This window comes from Lathyrus oleraceus, chromosome 5 (assembly GCF_024323335.1).
Source record: "Lathyrus oleraceus cultivar Zhongwan6 chromosome 5, CAAS_Psat_ZW6_1.0, whole genome shotgun sequence".
In the NCBI taxonomy this organism is placed as follows: Eukaryota; Viridiplantae; Streptophyta; class Magnoliopsida; order Fabales; family Fabaceae; genus Lathyrus; species Lathyrus oleraceus.
The window spans coordinates 65,271,424-65,280,009 of NC_066583.1; the positions used below are offsets into that span (position 1 = coordinate 65,271,424).

At 37.9% G+C, this 8,586-nt stretch overlaps 1 long non-coding RNA gene across 1 annotated transcript; it reads right to left on the reverse strand.

Moving 5' to 3' along the window:
- Positions 1 to 373: 373 nt before the first annotated feature.
- Positions 374 to 2,567, reverse strand: LOC127086426 (uncharacterized). The gene is made up of 2 exons (XR_007789476.1): positions 2,058 to 2,567; positions 374 to 1,143 (listed from the first exon to the last, which is right to left on the reverse strand). It is a non-coding gene; the product is annotated as an uncharacterized LOC127086426 (long non-coding RNA).
- Positions 2,568 to 8,586: the final 6,019 nt, after the last annotated feature.

Here is an 8,586-nt window from a genome sequence, read left to right on the forward strand (position 1 = left end):
TCTTACACCCACAAGTTTAGATTTTCATCTGGTTCGAGATTTGATTCAAACATCCATACATAGGCATTCTATCTGGTCTTTCTAGGTCCAATGGTGATAGGCACATGGTACTTTCAAATTCCTTGGTTCTTGATCCTTGAGTTCATGATTGCATTAGTGCATTGATCTTTAATCCATTGTTTGTCCTTGATTCATCATGGTTCATAAGGGTATTCATCATTATTTCATCCATATATCTTGGCCCATTTGATTCATATGGCATCATGTGATCATGTTTCAATTAGTTAAGGTATTGGATTCATGCATAAGGCTATTTGGTTTTGTTAAGAAGTCATTAAAAAGTCCAGTTTTAATCCAAATAAATTCATGATAATTACACTTAAAACATTGATTTTCCATTCATATATCAAAGAATGCATTGTTTCATTGCAAAAAAAGAAATCAAAATTACATTTTGTAAAGGTTGACTTTTTGGTCAACTGTTGACTTTTTGGTCATTTGTTGACTTTTTGGTCAACCAACCTTTTTTCATGACCTAACCCTAATTTCTACTTGAATTCCATGTCCTTCCCATCTTTCCATTACCAAACATTCTTCATGAACAAGAAAACCATTTTTGTGCCATGCTTTGTTTTGTCATCAGAGTCTCTTGCCATATCTTGAAATCGTGTCATTACAAGCATTAATCCAAGCATGACACAATTCATCACAACCCTGCAAAAATAGCCATGGCAATACACCCATACATACACACTTAGCATACAAGAACCAAGTTCAAGCATGCTTCCATGACCTTTGATGAGCTAAGTTATCTTTGCATCGCATTGATTCTCATAGCGAAGAAAAACTCCATGCATGAAATGTTGTTCCTATAAAACCATAGCAGCATAAGACTTTGAATCAATTAGAAACCAGGGCCTGTATAACATTCATCTGCAGTAATCACACTCATCTGTAACAGTAGTACATCAGACCTGCAGCCACACACACATTGACAATACAATGACAACACATTAGACTTGTATCACTAGTAATTTGTCTACATAATCTGCAGCAAAACAACACATCCATTCAGCAATGCAACAACCAAGTTGAATGGAAGGTCCTGCAGCCCTGGACCTGCATCAAGGCCCTCACCTAGACCTGCATTAAAAACATGGAAAATGCAGGGTATGTATTGCATCATAATGCATAAAAAACAATCCCATTCCAAACTAGCCAATGACCAGTTCATCATAAAATAATAGCCATGGAATATGCAACCAAGTTCACAACCTTAGAACACCACCAAGAAACATGTTTCATCATAACTAATTTATGTTAGTTCACTACACAACACATAGACTAACAACAAGTTCAATTGAAATGGCAACTTAAATAATTCACATTCCTAACCAAAAAACAAAAGAGTATTAACACTTACTAATAGTCTAAGCAGACAAGTGATTCCCTAACTGATAATAACATATAACATTCAAGGTTCCATTTTAAGCCAACCTTTTAATATCCACTAACTACTTTCACTATAATTTCCTAACTCATCCAGTTCACAACCAACTGACTTTTGCATTCCACGGCTAATCTCATTTCAATTAACCAACGGGGCATTCATTTCATTTCATATTTTTTATTTCATTTCATTTCACTCCAATCAACTAATGTCATTTCAATAACTAACTCAACAAATTCCATAACTAACTTTCTAATTTCAGTTACATTTGATCCTAATTTCATTTGAGTTTGAACAGAATTTGGAATCCATAAATACTCTCATCACAGTTCAGTTAGAGGATCCTTTTTTTCACTCTTAGAATCCTCCTAACACCAATCTCGAATTCTCTCTCTCTCTGAACTCACCCTCACCACAACTCCATTACCAGGCCATTGAAGCTTCACATAGAAGTTTCAATCTGTTGAGGTTGAACCTCAATCAACAGATCCCTCTCCTTACTCTCACACATGGTTTAAAGCGAAATCCCTCCTCATTTCCTACAGACTATAGTCACCAAGAAGAAGAATAAAAATAAGGCAAGATCGAGGATCCAAGAATTGCATACCTAGAGAATCTCTGGATTTCTTGTTCAATATCGTCACCTACGTTTTCAACAAAATCTGGGAAACTCCTATGTTCCGTAGGTAGGCTTTACTCCTTGTTTCATCTCTATTTTCTCTCCAGTCATGTAGTGATTAGGGTGAAGAATTAAAGCCCTCACACAAGGAACTTCAATTCCTTCATATCATTGTTCAATTCGTATCTCAAGACCTATGGTTCACAAGTATTTGGATTCGGTTAGTGTTCTACGTGTGGTTTAGGTTGAAATTGATTGGAGAGTCAGATCGGGGAGGATGAGACAGTTCTAGTGAGGTGTTTGATTTTAATTTCTGGTGGCCACCGTCGCCGAAAGCGATTTCCGGCGTGGTGGCCCACTGTGGTCATTCGGAGCTGGATTGAGCTGATGGACTCAGTGACATGGCGCGTGTTTTAGTTCATTTTCAAATTCAGTTTGAATTATCCGTGTGTTGATTTCTTCCTTGGTTTTCGAATGGGCCTCCATGGTGCTGAGCCTTTGGACTTTATATTGACCATCCTCCCACATTACTCCCTGCACCCCTCATTGCTTTGAGTTAGATTGAAGTGGGAGTTCGGTGGGCCTTGCTTCCATGCCCACACAGTTTTTTGTTTCTTGACACTCTATTCAGGGCCTTCCCCCCCCCCCCCCCCTCCCCTCTTCATACCCATTTGTTTTTTGTTTTATTTTCTATCATTTGTTTTGTTGTTTCAATTAATTATTTTTCTATATTAATTCTTAATAATTAGGTTAATTAGGAGCTTAATTAAGATTAACAACTTGTAGAATTTAATTAGATTTTGTTAGTTGTTTAATTAGAATTATTTTTCTAATTAGAAATAATTAGGATAATTAGTTTTAGTTAGACTAAATTCTAGGTTTAATTCCTTAATTCATATGAATTTGGCCATTTGAACCCTAGGGTTTTAGTTGTGAAATTCATGTCCCCTTAGGATTAGGAATATATTTAGGTTAATTGATCCTTTTAGTCATTGATTGCGACTTAGTAAGTCTATGGGAATCGTGACTGCAAGTGCACAGTCCTATCGCGTAGTTTTAAAGATTATCGAACCCACAAGGACTAATAATCAAATGTATCGTTATCTAATGTTACTATGTAAATCTGAGGTTGCTGATCGTTCTAAGATTGGAGGGATGAAGAGAAATAACTATATCGTAAACAGAATATTAATAAAGATATTTGATAAAGTGATATCGGTATGTAACACATCAAACTTCGGGGATTCGATAGATAATTGGTGTAATCTTATTGGTCAAAATATTCTTCAGTAGAAATTATTTATAAAAAGGACTTAGTCTCACACTCTCGTTTTATTGACTTTGACCATACTCTTAAACCAGAATGCTTGGCTCTCGCGGTCTCATTTTGAATTTAAAAGTAATTTTTGAATATGAATAAAGTCTAATTAATCCTAAAGCGCTCTCGCTGTGTTTAGGATTAATGCCTAGCTTCAGCTATCTGGTTAAAATCTCAAACTCTCGTTCTTGTTGACCGTAAACTTTGTTTGTTTTGTACTCTCGTACGAAAAACAGTTTGATTAAAATAAGAAACTAAAAACCGGAAAAATAAGTTTCATAAAAACTAACACCAATTATTTATGAATATCGTCGTTTCGACAGTGTTTACATACCAATACCTAAGGGTTTAGCCGGACATGGATCTGGTAACAGACATTGTATTTGGAAAATCAAACATACAATAAGGCATAAATAAATAAATTAGCAATCAAAATAAAACCTGGATTACGAAATGAGAACTGGAACTGAATCTTGATTCTTCAATTAAAATAATGTCGGCAGGCTTTGGCAAAGAGTAACCGTTACAATTGAATTCAAATGCGTAAAATAAATTGCAATAGTCCCCGATATGGAGAACTATTACTTTTACAAAGTAAGAAAAACTGCTTAGGAAACTAACCAAAAAATAATCTGACTAAAATTAAGCGTGTAATTGAAAAGGGAACTGACCCCCCTATTAGTAAAAACTAACTTTCCCATATATACTCCTCACTCTCCTTAAAAGTAGCATTCCATTTCTTCTAGTGGGGAGTAGTTGGTTGAAAAAGTAAGAATCAAACATGGAGAGGATTGTGGAGAAAATTGTGGAGAGAAATAAGGAAGGAAGACTGGGTTGGTAGCGGCTGCCACAACCCTAATGTGGTTTTCATGGCGGGCGCCGTCTTTTATGGAATGGGCGCCACACACATCCAAGCTTTGTGGCGGGCACCACACACTTCCTAAGGCCATGTGGCGGGCTCCACCTTTTTCAAATGTGGTGGGCGCCACACATTTCTTCATTTTTGCTCTATTTTCTTCCCTTTTTCTTTCCTTTTTGATATTTTCCCTTTTTCTTGCCTGTAAACCTTTTATTCGATAAATACCTGCAATAAACATAAAATACTGCGTAATAATAAGTGTTAATCAAGTAAAAAGCAATGCATATGAAGCCAAAAATACGATACGTTTTCGCGTTATCAAACTCCCTCATACTTAAACCTTTGCTTGTCCTCAAGCAAATGCTGCGTATATGAATAAAAAGTTTGGTAATATCTTTGCAGCATAAAGCATCAAGGCTCGTAAAAGACACAGTTGCATTCGGATACTCATTCTAGTCTATAAATTTTACTTTGGTTAAAAATTGCATCAACAGGTACCGACTTCCACACTAAGGGTATCGTTGGAACACATAGTCGCAATAGTGCAACCATAAGTCTCCCTCCTATACAAACCAATCCGAATCATGCCGTCATGCCTAAGCCTACCTTACTAAACCTTCTTTTTATCTTTTTTCATTCTGGCGCAATCACATTAAGCCCATTATCCTTTCACATTCATAGCAAGATAATCTGTTAGTGACTATGATCTCATCATTATTTATTTATTTATTTTTCGCACTTTGGCTCAAATAAAAGTTAAAGATGGTTATACCGTTGGGCTAAATGACCGGGTGAGGATCACCTAACTTAGAGGGGACAACATTTTTCATACATTTCGTCAATCTTTTTCTCTTTTAAGCCTGAGATCATACACTTATTTGCATCGACTTCTTGCGTAGTGTGTGCTTAGGATGGTGCTGATTGCTAGATAAACTACTCAAGGAATATTAAAGGATAGAATTTAAGGCTATGGCATGACAAATACTCAAATCGATCTTATACTTGGGAGATTTAAGGTGTTAAAACAATACCGATCTTGTAAAGTTTTTCCAAATCTCTACAATTCAACCTCAGTTTTATTTATAGTTAAGAATTTTCAAAAGATGTACTGAATCTCTAAGTCTAGATTTTTTCAAATTTTTTTTGGTATGGCTTAAGCAAATGGGAGAATCAGTAAATAATGGAAACCACGCATAAAGACTCGACAACACAGTGATATTTAACTCGACTGACACTTAACAAAAATAAAATAACAAAAGGAAATAACAATAATTTAAATCTACCTAGAAAACGATAAATAAAAGCGGTAAAGCTTCCTCCCCTATACTTAAACCTTGCGTTGTCCCGCAACAACATAAGATAGGAAAGAAAGGTAGAACCTAGGTATCCTACTACTGGCGCATTCTGCCATGTGTACGTGCACGTCCACCGTTTCCTGGTTGGTGAGGTGGCATGTAGTTTTGGAGATCTTTCACACGCATTGTCAACGTTTCCATTTCATCGATCAAGCCAGACATGTTCTGTTCGGTTCTGAAAGCGTAGTCATGCTGATCACGCTGCATTTGGCATAAGATTTGCATCATTTCACTTGCTGAGCTTCCATGTTTTGGATTTGTAGGTCACGCTGAGCGTCTAATTCGCTACGCCGCAGCAGTTTAGCATAGATCTCATCAAGAGTGGCTGGTGCCACATTTCTTCTTCTGGGTCTTTGACTAGAGGATGTACCTGTAACATTTTCAAATGACATGTGTGTGGTGTGTGGGTCAGTAGCGGGAGCAGTTTGCTCCGGAATGTGATCCTCGTCGGTATCCCGCCAGCAGCTACATTCTCGAGAATGTGCGCGGGGACCGGATCATTAATATAACAAAAAAAAATTGGTTACGCACATCTGTGCGAGTTGGATTTGGGAGGATGAAATCTTGTAAAACATTATTTGCAATTATTAGATTAAACTTACCGTCTCTCCTTCGTTTTACCAATTTCATGCTCCTCGCCATGTCAATGTCAATAGACTGATGCGGGAGTGAGGTTAGCCTGGAGAATTTTTCTTCGAGTCCTAGGACTCTGGCTATGGAGGTTATTAAACCTCCAAAAATAATCGGCCTTCTCTTTGCATTGACAATGGCCTACATGTGAGCTAACATAAAAGGGACGGTATTCATCTTTTGTGGTAGAAAAGTGGCTAACAAATAAAAGAGTTCTTTTTTGTTCACCTTGTTAGAGTTTGCTCGGCCAAAAATGGTGGACGCCAATATTTGGCAGAAATATCGAATAGTCGAGTTGTGAATTAGAGTGGCTTTGTTTCCCTCAAAACTATGGGTTACTGTACCTGTTATTGCCCTCCAAAATGGTTGAAAGGCATGTTGCCAACCCTCAATATCTGGGACCTCACTTACAACGCCATCCCCATGGGGAAATTGTAGCAGGTCCCCTAGTTAGGAAAATGTAAAAGCATATTCAATGTTGAACAAGCGAAACTGGTCAGTCCCACTGGAACAGTTTGTGTTGGGTGTGGGACTAAATATTAACGAGCTTAAGAATTCTAGTGTTAATTGAGCATAGACAGAGTCCTTAAAAGATAGGAAATAATTTAAATTTAAAGTGTCTAGCATATGGTTAACACTATCTAAAATTCCTAAGGCAAATAAGCAGGGTTCATCGGCGTACCTTGTTGATTCAATTTTTCTTGCGCTTAGAGTCGTGTATGTCTCTTCCTGCAATTCACCTGGTTTACCGTTTCTGAATACTATTTTGTATTCCCTCATCTGTGCCATGACTAAATTTCACAGTACTCGTATAATGTAGTAAGAATATAGCAAGAGAGAGGAGAATTATGCTTATGAGAGGTGTGGTTTTGTGAGATTATGGTGGAGGTTTATATAGAGATGGTTGTGGTTGGGAATTGATGAATGAAATAAATTTTATTTATGGTCTTCAATGTCGTGGTCAAAGGATGTGAGAGTGGTTGAAGAGTTTTAATAGAGTGTTCAACATGCAAGGGACAAGGCAATTAAAGCAATCATGTGACATTAGTACAACATCGTGCATGTGAATGTTAGCCTAGTGGCTGGCGCCACTTTTTATGCTTGTGGCGGGCGCCACTAGGGACTTGTGACGGGCGCCACAGTCTTCACATGGGCGCCACAGCCAGTGTGTGGCAGGCGCCACATGCAGTGTGGTTTGCTCCCATGTGTGTGCCAGTTTATTGATTTGACCATAATTTGCATTTGAATTTTAGTTTATCGGCATGGAATAATGGTTTAATAATGAGTTTGAAGAAAACAAACATAATATATAGGTAGGAATGATAAGCATGATATGGAAAAATGAAATTAAAATGCAAAATTGAAAAATAAAAGAATGGGGTAGACGGGAAAAGATGATATAATTCGTCTACTGGAATAAAAAGAAATGAAGTAATTAAATAAATTCCCAATTTATAAAAACAAATAACAATAAAATTTCAAAGAAAATAAAATAAAAGTCAGTGAATCGGTAATATTCCAATAAATTAGCCATTACGGCGACTGCTGGCAGGAGGAGCGAATGAGTAGAAGTGCTGGTAAATGTGATCCAGGTTCTCTGTCACTACATCCATAAAGCCGTGGAATTCCATGCGTAGGGTGCTCAACTCGCCTCTCAGGTTGGCAACGTCTGTCTGAACAACTTCGATAGCAGCAACATGATCGGTGAGAGGTGCAGCAGGTATAACTGGGGTGTGTGATTCAGCGTCAGAGAGATAAATGTCATAGTGGTCGTAGATTTGGGGTGTCTCTAGAGGAGAAGGTGGTGCATCTGGTGGTCCATCCAAATCATAGATCCAGTTGTTCCTATCATGTACATTCGTCCTATGGTCTGGCAGGGTAAACAGGTGTACTACTTGGCGGTTAATTAGAAGTTCAAACACATTCGGGCCTAGGTTCCTAATGATACTAGTGTTGAAACAGAATTGGATATTCAATGGTCGTATCCCACCTAAAGGGTTGAGCCTAATAAGTGGTTGTCTCAGTCCGATGGCATTTGCTATCATGGTCAATAAGCCTCCCATTAAGATTGGTCCATAGTTATCCTGTGCTATACGGTCCAAATTAGCTATCCTAAATGTAACGACGTTAACAGGTCCGGCATGCGATGCACAATACATTATAAAGAGTTCATCCTTGGACATGAAGGTTTTGTTCTGTTCCTTTCCAAATAAGGTGTGAGCTAGGATCCTATGAAAGTAATGAATGACAGGGTTATGGATGTTCTCGGAATGCATAAGATACGGCTCGGGATGGTTGTTTCCCATGATGCTACCCCCCCCCCCCCCCCCCCCACACACACACACACACAAAAAA